The sequence below is a fragment of the Papio anubis genome, chromosome 1, assembly GCF_008728515.1.
Source record: "Papio anubis isolate 15944 chromosome 1, Panubis1.0, whole genome shotgun sequence".
Taxonomy (NCBI): domain Eukaryota; kingdom Metazoa; phylum Chordata; class Mammalia; order Primates; family Cercopithecidae; genus Papio; species Papio anubis.
The window spans coordinates 46,005,928-46,017,873 of record NC_044976.1 but is presented as its reverse complement, the minus strand read 5'-3'; the positions used below and the strand labels follow the sequence as shown (position 1 = coordinate 46,017,873).

At 40.4% G+C, this 11,946-nt stretch overlaps 1 long non-coding RNA gene across 1 annotated transcript; it reads left to right on the top strand.

Annotated features, from left to right (window-relative positions):
- Positions 1–2,375: 2,375 nt before the first annotated feature.
- Positions 2,376–11,133, top strand: LOC116275773. The gene is made up of 3 exons (XR_004185064.1): positions 2,376–2,443; positions 9,339–9,413; positions 10,608–11,133. It is a non-coding gene; the product is annotated as an uncharacterized LOC116275773 (long non-coding RNA).
- The last annotated feature ends 813 nt before the right edge of the window (positions 11,134–11,946 follow it).

Sequence of the window (11,946 nt, the reverse complement as noted above, 5' to 3'; positions counted from 1 at the left end):
TACACCCATGCACACCCCCCTGTATGGCACCAGAGTTAGGAATGTGGACAAGAAAATTGAGGACTGGAGATGATGACTTTTAACAGAATCCAGATTTGGCTCCCTCAGTACGATCCCTTCCTTCCAACGGAGGGTTGTGCCCCAGGCCTGGAGGCATGCTCCCCACTACCATTCCTATAAAACATTCGCATCCTTACCTACCAAAGATGTTGGCTCTCACTTCACAGGAGTCCAGTGTGGGAACCGTAGGTGTCCATGCCTGAAGTTAGGCTCTGCAGTCTTGCGATGGGCCAAGACCCACATCCCAGAGGATAATGATTGTGATACGGGGGAAACAGGCTTAGAGGTGAACAACTGGTTTTCCAGAGAGCTCAGTGAGCTGTGGGCTTGAGCATTTACAACCTGAAGGGAAACATGGAGGCAAGACCAGAGGACCTCATGTCCTGAGATAATCAGGACATGGACTAGGTCCCTTCTTGAGAGTCCTTCCCTTGCAATCTCCAACGTTTTGCTCTGGGATTGTCATTGTCTTTCTGGCTCCAGCCTCAAGTTTTTTAGAAAGTAATTCTAACATTATTCCCTGCCATGTGATTGCAGCACAAGACATCATAGAATAGTACCAGAAACAGCTAGTTTTACAACCAGATGTCTGTAGGTTTGGATCTTGACTCCACCACCATCGGCCCGACATGCTCACTATGTTTCCTTCCCCTGTTAATTCACCCCTCAGAGCCTCACTTTCTTCTTCTATGAACAGGAATTAGCCATGCCTACCTCACAGAGTTATGGTGAAGATTAAACAATTCAGAATGCAGAATTCAGAAGGGAAACCAGTGTACTTCCCTACTTTCTGCTCTATCTTCCTGTAGTGAGAGGCTGTTCTGTCCCCTCCGCAGGGGTGGCCTGTTTTCAGTCAAGGAATCTCCAGCCTTACCACAGAGAGCAGCTCGCCACTTCCTGTCCATGCACATGCTACTGTGTCCAATGGATGGGGCAGGTGAAATGGACAGTGTGGGGTGACTATGATATCGGGGTGGAGAGCCCTCCCATGGGCCTTGAGACCCTTGGTGAATCTGTCCCCAGGTAGGAGACCTACACCAACCCCACTGATGATCCTCTTCTGCTGGACTCACGTCTCATAAGGGACTGGCCTGGGAGAAGTCATGGGATTTTGCTCCAAGCAGGGCCCAGGCACTCATCTCTCACCAAACTCCCAGGGATTCTCCTGGCTGAAATGACAAGGACTTGCTCCTTGATGGATCTTGAGTCAGCTCCTCTGAGCCCTCTTCTGGACTAGGCTTTGAATCAGGGCCCTATCCTTGGCTCGCTTAGTGCACTTTTAACAAGAATCCTGCTGATCAGTTTAGTGAAAATCCCTGGCCTCTGATCATCCTCCATATATGATCAAATTCCTCATCCTCACTCTCTATAGCTTATCACCCAGCTTGCCTTCAGCAAGAATCCTGTTGAGTCAGTTTACCCAGAATCCCTCTTCCCCTTGATGTTTCTTTCCTCTTAGTAATTTTCCATACACTGCCCCCCGCCCTGACCCTTAATTCCCCATTTGTTCTGCTGTATTCGGAGTTGAGCCTGATCTGTCTCCCCTCCTGCAAAACCCCCGTTGCAATAGTCCCACTTGGATAAAGTCTCCCTTAGCATCTTTAACAAGTGTCATGAATAATCTTCCTTCAGTAGAAACTCCCAGGAACTGACATTGTGTTCTGGACCATTTAAGAACTTGTGATTTTTCATGAGAGTGCAGAGAGGTGCAGTCAGAGTTGGAAGTGCCCAGCTGGCCAAAGAACCCCATGGCAGTGGGGAAATGAAACAGCTCCATGAAGACTGACAAGTAATTCCCTCAGAAGAGGAGGGGGAGGTGTCCTTGACCATGAGTGGGGAGAGCAAATACTATTTCCATCACCAGTGAACCAGCAGAGGGAAACAAATGGAATCTTACCTCCTCAGCAACCTCACTGTGCCTTCCCTTCTCTCTCTTTTCTCCTGTCCCAGCTTTCTGCTTCACCAGTCCCTTCCACAACCTTTCCTCCTTCTCCTTCTCAGCACAACTGCTGCACACCTTGAATAAGACTCTTTCTCTAGGTCCCATTTTCTCCTTTTGTAAATTGAAAATGGTAACCTCTCTCATAGCTACTTCTCTCTCTCTCTCTCTCTCTCTCTCTCTCTCGCACACACACACACACACACACCCTTGATGAATCAGTGGTTTATCGTTTATTCTGCTAACATTCAAATGACCCTGACCTTTTAGAGGAGTCTCCCCAAAAAAATCAAAGTGCAAGAGTCCACATTATGAGGTGGTGGAATGAACCATCATAATAGTCTCATGTGATGGTGTTGACTGTGTGTTAGACACTGCTCAGTGCTTCAGACGTGTTGGCTTATAAAACTAGGAAAGCATCAACTGTCTTTCTCAAAGAATGGGGTGAGCATGAGGGGAGAGGGGAATGTTATAATACTACACTGAGTTTATGTGTTAATTTGGGGAGAATTAGCAGCTATGCAGTCCGTCAACATGTAGCTTCTATTCCTTTATTAAGGCCTTATTTTATGATATTTTCTTAAAGTTTAATATTTTTCTTCATAAAGTTCTTGCACACTCTTCATTCCTACTTTATAGTTTCTATTGTTGTTGTAAAAAGGGGGGACTTACTCGATTTTCTAGTTAGTTATTATTGTTGTAAAGGAACACTTAATCATTTGCAATTATGAAATATGTCTGACATCAAAAGGTACAAAGAATAAGAAAATGAGCACCCAATACCCACCATGCTGATAAGAATAAAAACAGTATACATACAGTTGAAGATCTCTGAGGACCTCCCTCCAACCTCATTCCTTTCTCTCCCATTAGAGTAACCACCCTCCCTGATAGGATGTGTCCTTTCCATTTATATCTTATGCTCTTATACTCCTTCACACATTGTATAGGATCATTTTGCATGTTTTTGATTTTGTGTGAACATAAACATTATATAGTATCATTTTGCCTGCCTTTAAACTTCATACAAATGTTATACTACTGTATATCCTTCTGTGATTTGTTTTTTTGTTTTGCCTTGTTTTGTTCTCGTTCAATAGTGTGTGTGAGATTTCCCCACATTGATTCATGTAGCTCTGGGTCTGGTTTTTTTATTTTCACGGACACATAGTACCTTACAGTATAGAGTTATACCAGCCTATTCATAGTTCTGCTTTTTTTTTTTTTTTTTTTTTTTGGCGGGTCGCTCTATTGCCTAGGCTGGAGTCGGTGGCGTGATCTCGGCTCTGGCTCTGCCTCCCGGGTTCACGCCATTCTCCCTCTCAGCCTCCCCAGTAAGCTGGACTGAAGCGCTGCCACTGCTTGGCTAATTTTTTGTGTTTTGAGTAGAGATGGAGTTTCCACCGTGGGGTAGCCAGGATGGTCTGATCTCCTGACCTCGTGATCCGCCAGCCTGACCTCCCAAAGTGCTGGGATCTTGATCAACATTTGGGATTGCATTTCTTTTCACTCTTTCTTTCTTTTTTTTTTTTTTTGAGGCGGAGTCTAGCTCATGTAGTCCAGGCTGGAGTTCAGTGGCGCTATCTCATCTGCAACCTCTGCCTCCCAGAGTTCAAGCGATTCTCTTGCCTCCCAGCCTCCCCAAGTAGCTGGGATTACAGGCATTTTTCCACACAACTAATTTTGTATTTTTAGTAGGGATAGGGTTTCACCTTGTTGGCCAAGGTGGTCTCCGTCTCCTGACCTTGTGATCCGCCCACCTCAGCCTCCCAAAGTGCTGGGATTATAGGAGTGAGCAACCACGGCCGGCCTTTTTTACTCTTTCAAACAATGTTGAAGGAATATTCCTGTGCATGCTTCCTTATGTGAGAATTTCATATATATATGAGATGTGTCTGTGTGTGTGTGTTTGTATCTTTATCAGATATTACCAACTTGCCCTTCAATGTAGCTTCACAAATGTCCTCTCCCATGGGCAGTGTATGAGAGCTCCTATGGTCCCATAGTCTCTTCAACACATGAAATTGTCAGACTTTCACATTTTTGCAAATCTGATATGTGCATAATATAATTACAGTGTAATTTTAATTTGATTTTCACTACTTAATTTGTGACCAAGCACCATTTCAAATATTCAGGTTTTCTCTTCTGTGAATTGACTCTCGGCATACTTTGGCTATTTTTCTGTAGGGTCTTTTGCATTATCTAATTGATTTGAAGGTCTTTTTATGTATTCTACATACTCATCACTTTTTTGTGAAATGTGTTGCATATATCCTCTCCTAGTCTGTAACTTCTCTTTTTACATTGTTTGTAATGTCTTTTGATGCATATAAACGTTTGAATTTCAATGTAGTCAAATCTATCCATGTTTTCCCATACTTGTTTCTGTTTTTTTGTAAACTGTTTATAAACTGTCATTGTATACCCTGAGGTCAGAAAGATATTCTCCTATGTTTTTATCTGAAACTGTTATGTTTTTGGCTTTCCATATTCTTCCATATTGATTCTAGAATTAATTTTTGCATAGAGTGAGAGTTAGCAGAACAATTTTACTTTTTCCATAGATCGAGAACTATCTGTAGATAGAAAACACTTGTCCCAGCTGATTGAATTGCCCATCATTTTGCCACTGGTTTGAAATGTCACCTCTGTCATGTAAAACAGCGGTTCCCAATCTTTTTGGCACCAGGGACCAGTTCTGTGGAAGACAATTTTTCCACGGACATGGGGGCAGGGATGGTTTCAGGATGATTCAAGGGCATTACATTTACTGTGCACTTTATTTCTATTTTATTACATTGTAATATATAATGAAATAATTATACAACTCACCATAATGCATAATCAGTGGGATCCCTGAGCTCGTTTTCCTGCAACTAGATGGTCCCATCTTGGGGTGATGGGAGACAGTGACAGATCATCAGGCATTAGATTATCATAAGGAGCATGCAACCTAGATCCTTCACATGTACAGTTCACAATAGTGTTTGTGCTCCTGCGAGAATCTAATGCCACTGCTGATCTGGCAGAAAGCGGAGCTCAGGCAGTAACACGAGCAATGAGGAGTGGCTGTAAACACAGACGAAGGTTTGCTCCTGCTGGCTGGCTCACTCCTCACCTGTCACTCAACCTCCTGCTGTGCAGCCCGGTTTCTAACAGGTCACAGACCCATACCAGTCTGTGGCCGGGGATTGGGGACCCCTGATGTAAAAAGTTTCTGTAGGGGTAGGGGTCTGTTTTAGGCTCTCTATTCTTATCTGTTGTTCTGTTTATCTAATCCTGTACCAAGTATCAAATGTTTTCATTTATGAGATTTTTTAAAATTTAAGTATTTAATTATTTAAATAGGTAATACATTTATATAAGGCAAAGTAAGATATAAAAGAAAAAGTGTCCATCCCACATCCTTTCCCCCATTCCACTTCTAAACAGATAAACACAGATTTTTATGTATATTCAAGCAAATATAAATATATAATTATCCCTCCATCTTTTCACACAATTGTGATGTGTCATTTACACTAGATTTTTTACCTAACACTATGCCCTGAAGATCTGCCATGTGAGTACATTGAGAGATTCCTCATGTTTTGTATAGGTTTATGGCTTTTTTTTTGTATGGGAATAATATATGTATCATAGTTTATTTAACCATTCCCCTATTGATGAGCATTTAGGTTGTTTTCAATCTTAACTATTACAAACAACGCTGCATATGTCCCTTCCCTCTGCATATTCTGCAAATCTATCTTTAGAGTAAATTCTTAGATTTGTTAGATCAGAGAATACATACATTTCTAATGTGAATAGGTTTTTGCCAGATTGTCCTTCATGGAGACCAGATCAGTTTATACCCTAACATCATTGTTTCCTCAGCCTTATCAACAGAGTATATATTTCAAATTCTTGGATTTTTAAAATCATTTTGACAGCTGAAAAATGGTATCTTGGTGTTGCTTTAATCTAAATTTCTATTATGAGCAAAGTAGAACCTTTTTCTGTGAACCACTTGATCATATCCTTTGCCAATTTTTCTATCGAGTTCTTGGTTCTTTATCTCATTGGTTTCTATGACCACTTTATGAATTAGGGAGATTAACCTTCTGATGAAAAGAGTATCAAATATTCTTTCCCAATAAAGTTATCTTTGACTTTGTATTTTGGCATAAAGATTTCCTTAATGTAGTGTAAGTGTTCTATTTTTTTTCTCTAAGGTCTTCTCTGTCTTAGGTCATAATTTGAAAGATCTTCCTGATCCCAAGATTACAAAAGGATTTTCTCAAGTTTTCTTCTAGCATATTGTGGCATGATTTTGGCTTTTCAATCTTTGATCCATTTGGAAGTTATTCTGGTATATGGTGCTAGGTATGACCCTAACTTTACTTTTTTTCCACATGACCAACCAATGACCCCAACCACATTTATTGAACAGTTAATCATTTCTCTCACTGATCTTAGAAGCCAGTTTTTTTCATATACTAAGCTCCCATATGTGTATTCACTTCTATTTCTGGACTTTCTATTATAGTTGATTGGCCTGTCTTGCTGTTCATGCATCAGTTCCTCGCTGTTTCAATTACTGAGACTATTATGTTTTAATATCTGGTAGAGCTAGTCCCCTGGTAGTACTCTTCAGAGTTTTTCTGAATGTTTTTGTTTCTTTATTTTTTCACATGAACTTTAGAATCAGCTTGTCTGGCTAAAAAATAAAATTGCTGATATTTTATTGAGCTCACATTAAATTTAGAAATTAACTTAGGGAGAATTGACATCTTTATGATGTTGAGTCTTCCTAGCCAAAAACATGGTCTTTTCAATTATTCAAGTCTTCTTTTGTGTCCTTTAGAAGTGTTTCAACATTTTCTTTGTATAGGACTTGCTCCTACCTTTAACTTTATTGAAAGGTAGTTTATTTTTGTTGTTGTCATTGTCACTACTCTTGTAAATTAGATATTTTCTTTCATTCTGTCTTCCAAATGGTTATATTTATACATGACGGTAGTTAATTCTTGTTTTTTAACTTTACGTATCCCTCTTACTAAATTCTCTCACTGTTGGCAATAGTTTCCCTGTAGGTTCTTCAGGGCTTCCAGGTATATAATCATCTACAAGTAGTGCTAATGTTACATCCTCCTTCCCAGCTTTTGTCTCTCTAATATTTTTCTTTTGCTTTGTTGCATCATTTAGTAGTATAGGGGCTGTCCAACAAATAACATCCTTTTTCTTTGCCCAAATTCTGAACCCACTGAGAATAAAACAGATGGAGGACAAAATATCATTTTATTGCTGATAAAGTTTAGGTATGAGAAAGTGTGGCTTCTATCTGCCCTACCCACTCATTCACAAGCAGCACTAGCCTGGGTGCACCCCTTTAACCATAGGCCATGGGCTCTGACATGGAGTATTTCCATCAAAAATCATTTTTAAAATATTATTTGATTCATATTTCCTCTTTAACCCAAGCCTGTTGGGTCAAAGTCTTTGTTTGATTGTTTCCATTTTCCACATAGAGGGTGATGTGATTTGGTTCTGTGTCCCCATCCAAATCTCATGTCTAATCATAATCCCCATGTATTGGGGGAGGGACTTGATGGGAGGTGATTGTATCATGCGGGTGATTTTCCCCATGCTGTTCTCATGATAGTGAGGGAGTTCTCATGAGACCTGATGGTTTAAAAGCGTGTGGCAGTTCTACCCCTCCCTCTCTTTCTCCTGCCACCATGTAAGACGTGCCTTGCTTCCCCTTTACCTTCCACCATGATTGAAGTTTCCTGTGGCCTCCCCAACCATGTGGAACTGTGAGTCAATTAAACCTCTTTTCTTTTTAAATTACCCAGTCTTAGATAGCTCTTTATGGCAGTGTAAAAACAGACTAATACAGAAAATTGGTACCAGGAGAGTGAGGTACTACTATAAAGATACCTGAACATGTGGAAGCAACTTTGGGACTGGGTTACAGGCAGAAGTTGGAACAGTCTGGAGGGCTCAGAAGAAGACAGGAAGATGTGGGAAATTTTAGAACTTCTTAGAGACTTGTTGAATGGTTGTGACCAAAATACTAACAGTAAAATGGACAATGAAGTCCAGGCTGAGGTGCTCTCAGACAGAGATGAACGACTTACTGGGAACTGGAGTAAAGGTCACTCTTGCTATGCTTTAGCAGAGACTGGCAGGATTTTGCCCTTGCCCTAGAGATCTGTGGAACTTTGAACTTGAGAGAGATGATTTAGGGTATCTGATGGAAGAAATTTCTAAGCAACAAAACAATCAAGATGTAACCTGGCTGTTTCTAAAAGTGTACAGTCATATGCATTCACAAAGAGATGATCTGAAATCAGAGCTTATGCTTAAAAGGGAAGTAGAGCAAAAAAGTTTAGAAAATCCCAGCCTGGCCAAGTGGTAGAAAAGGAAAACTCATTTTCTGGGGGGAAATTCAAGGCAACTACAGAAATTTGCATAGTAACAAGGAACCAAATGTTAATAGCCAAGACAATGGGAAAAGTGTCTCTAGGGCATTTCAGAGATCTTTGTGGCAGCCCCTCCCATCACAGGCCTGGAGGTCTAGGAGGGAAAAATGGTTTCATGGACCAGGCCCAGGACCCGGTTGTTCTGTGCAGCCTCAGGACATGGCACTCTGCGTCCCATAAGCTCCAGCTCCAGCCATGGCTAAAATGGGCCAAGGTACAGCTCAGATCGTGCAAACCCCAAGCCTTGGCAGCTTCCATGTGGTGTTGGGCCTGTGGGTGTGCAGAAGACAAGAATCGGGGTTTGGGAACCCCCACCTAGATTTCAGAGGATGTATGGTAATGCCCCGATGTCCAGGCAGAAGTCTGCCACAGAGGTGGGGTCCTCATGGAGAACCTCCATTAGGGCAGTATGAATGGGAAATGTGAAGTTGGAGCCTCCACAGAGAGTCCCCACTGAGGCACTGCCTAGTAGAGCTGTGAGAAGAAGGCCACTGTCCTTCAGACCCTAGAATGGTAGATCCACTGACAGCTTGCACTGTACACCCGAAAAAGTCACAGGCACTTAGCACCAGCCCATGAAAGCAGTCACAGGAGCTCTACCCTGCAGAGCACAGGGGTGGAGCTGCCCAAGGCCTTGGGAGTTCACTCCTTGCGTCAGCATGCCCTGGATGTAAGACATGGAGTCAGAGGAGACTATTTTGGAGCTTTAAGATTTAATAACTGCCCTGCTGGGTTTCAGACTTGCATAGGGCCTATAGCCCCTTTGTTTTGGCCAACTTCTCCCTTTCAGAATGGAAGCATTTACCCAATGCCTGTACCCTCATTGTATCTTGGAGGTAACTAACTTGTTTTTACTTTTTATTTTACAGGCTCATAGGCAGAAAGGACTTCTCATATCTCAGATAAGACATTGGACTTCGACTTTTGAGTTAATGCTGGAATGAGTTAAGACTTTGGGGGACTGTTGGGAAAGCACAGCTGGTTTCGAAATGTGAGAAGAACATGATGTTTTGGAGGGGCCAGGGCAGAATGATATGTCTTGGCTCTGTCCCCACCCAAATCTCATGTCAAATTGCAATCCCTACATGTCAGAGGAGGGTTCTGGTTTGAGGTGATTGGATCATGGGGGTGGTTTCCCTATGCTGTTCTCATGATAGTGAGTGAGTTCTCACAAGATCTGATGGTTTAAAAGTTTAAAAGTGGCAGTTCTTCCTTCACTGTTTTTCTCCTGCTGCTATGCAAGACATGCCTTGCTTTGCCTTCACCTTCCACCATGATTGTAAATTTCCTGAGGCCTCCCAGCCATTTAAACCAATTAAACCTCTTTTCTTTATAAAGTACCCAAACTCAGATAGTTCTTTATAGCAGTGTGAAAATGGATTAATACAGAGGGGCTTTTTTGTTTTCTGATTTTAGTATTAATTTCTAATTTAAACTTTTGTAATTAGAGAATATTGTCTAAACCATCACTTTTACTTTTGTATGGATATATACTAGTTGATGATTTGATACCAGTATTCAAGGTGTAATGATCAAATCAGGATAATTGAGATATCCATCACCTTAAACATTTATCTTTTCTTTCTGTTGGGAACATTACAGTGTCCATATTATTAATATTTTTATTTTTGTAATTTATCAAGGTTTTCTTGTTGTCTTATATTAATTGTCACAAACATTTTATGGCCAATTGAATTTTTCCATGGTAGATTATCTGTTTTTAGAATATAGATTTCAAAATGATATTTAGTCTTCTCTATCCTTAACTATTTCTTGTCCATTTGCCTAATATATACTATGATCACTGAATTAAGTCTTCCATTAATCATGTATTTATGGTTTATTTCCCCCTTGTAGCTCCTGTAGTTTCAGTTTTATGAATATTGATGCTATATTGTTTTGTGCATAGATACCTATAACGGTTATGGACAATGACGTCCAGGTATGATACACATGTGTAGTCCACACCCACATTATATCAGGGTTGGTCTTTATGACCTATAGAATATGAAAATATCACAAAAATTATGGTATATATTACTTCTGATATTAGGTTATAAACGACACCAGGACTTTCATCTTGGGTGCTCTCTGTTTCTCTCTCCCTCCCTCCCCCTTTCTCTCTGCTGCCCCAACAGCCAAATGAGCGAGCTTGGAGCTGCATCTGCCAGTCCCAGTAAAGCTTTCAGCTGATTATATCCCTGGCCAGCAGCCTACTGCAGCCTCCTGAGGAACCCTGAACCAAGCCAGAACCACCCAGCTAAGCAGCTCCAAGATTCCTGATCTTCAGACACTGTATGAAATAATAAATGTTCATTGTGTTAAACTGCTAAATGTTAGGGTAATTTGATATGCATCAATGGATAATAAATATGTTAATTGTAAATAGCAACCTTTACATATAACATGCCTGTCTTTGACTCATTTAATGCTTTCTGACTTGAGATCCTGTTTGTCTAATTATGATCTTTGTCTTCGTGTCTGCATTTGATGGATAGACCTTTGCCAAAATGTTTATTTTAAATCTATATGAATGGCTTTGCTTTAGGTATAATATGTCTCTTTTATACTGCTTAGAATTTCTTTCTTTGTGACAGTCTTTTTCTTTTAATAGGTGATTTTAGCCTGTTCACATTTATTAATATGACTGATGTATTTGGTCTTGGCTTCTGCATATTTTTCAGTATTGATGTTACTTTGCTGAGTTCTTTACTATGAACTCTCTTTTCTTTGTGTGTGTGTGTGTGTGTGTGTGTGTGTGTGTGTGAAGTTAGTTTGACAGTTAGAAAAACTGCATTTTTGTTTTAGTGGTTATATTTGTACTTAGGACTTTATATAACTTCTTTAGTTCTCTACTTCTTTAGATAGCATCTATTAGTTCCCTCCTATGAGCAATGATAAAGCGGGGTACTTCTTTCTTCTCCTTTCCTTTTCTTTTCTCCACTTCTCAATTTATGTCATTTATATTACTTTTTCGGTGTATACTTCTGTACTGTTAAATAGGCATATAGTTCAATCACTTGATTTGTCAGCTTTAAAATACATGCTTTTACTCTTGGTTGTAAAAGTTTAAGCAAACAGCAAACACTCTACCTTCAGTCTTCCTCCTGATCCTCTCATAATTTATATTTGTTGTATCATTCCTATATTTTTTGAACATTATTTATCTTCTATTCCTCAGCCTAATCTTCACACTGTTTTTAGTTTTTTAGTTATTTTGCTCCAACTTCCCTAATTAACTATTGGTTGATTATGCTGAAATCATGCATGTTCAAAATTGCTTGTCTATAGCCTTTATAACTGAAGAACTGCTCACTGAAGAGCACTTGGGCTGGATATAAAAACCCTCAGGTGTCATTTTCTTATCTTGAGGACTCTGTAGATGTTACTCCTCTGTCTTTTTTTTTTTTTTTTTTTTTTTAGACGGGGTTCTCCCGCTGTCGCCCGGGCTGGAGTGCAGTGGCCGGATCTCAGCTC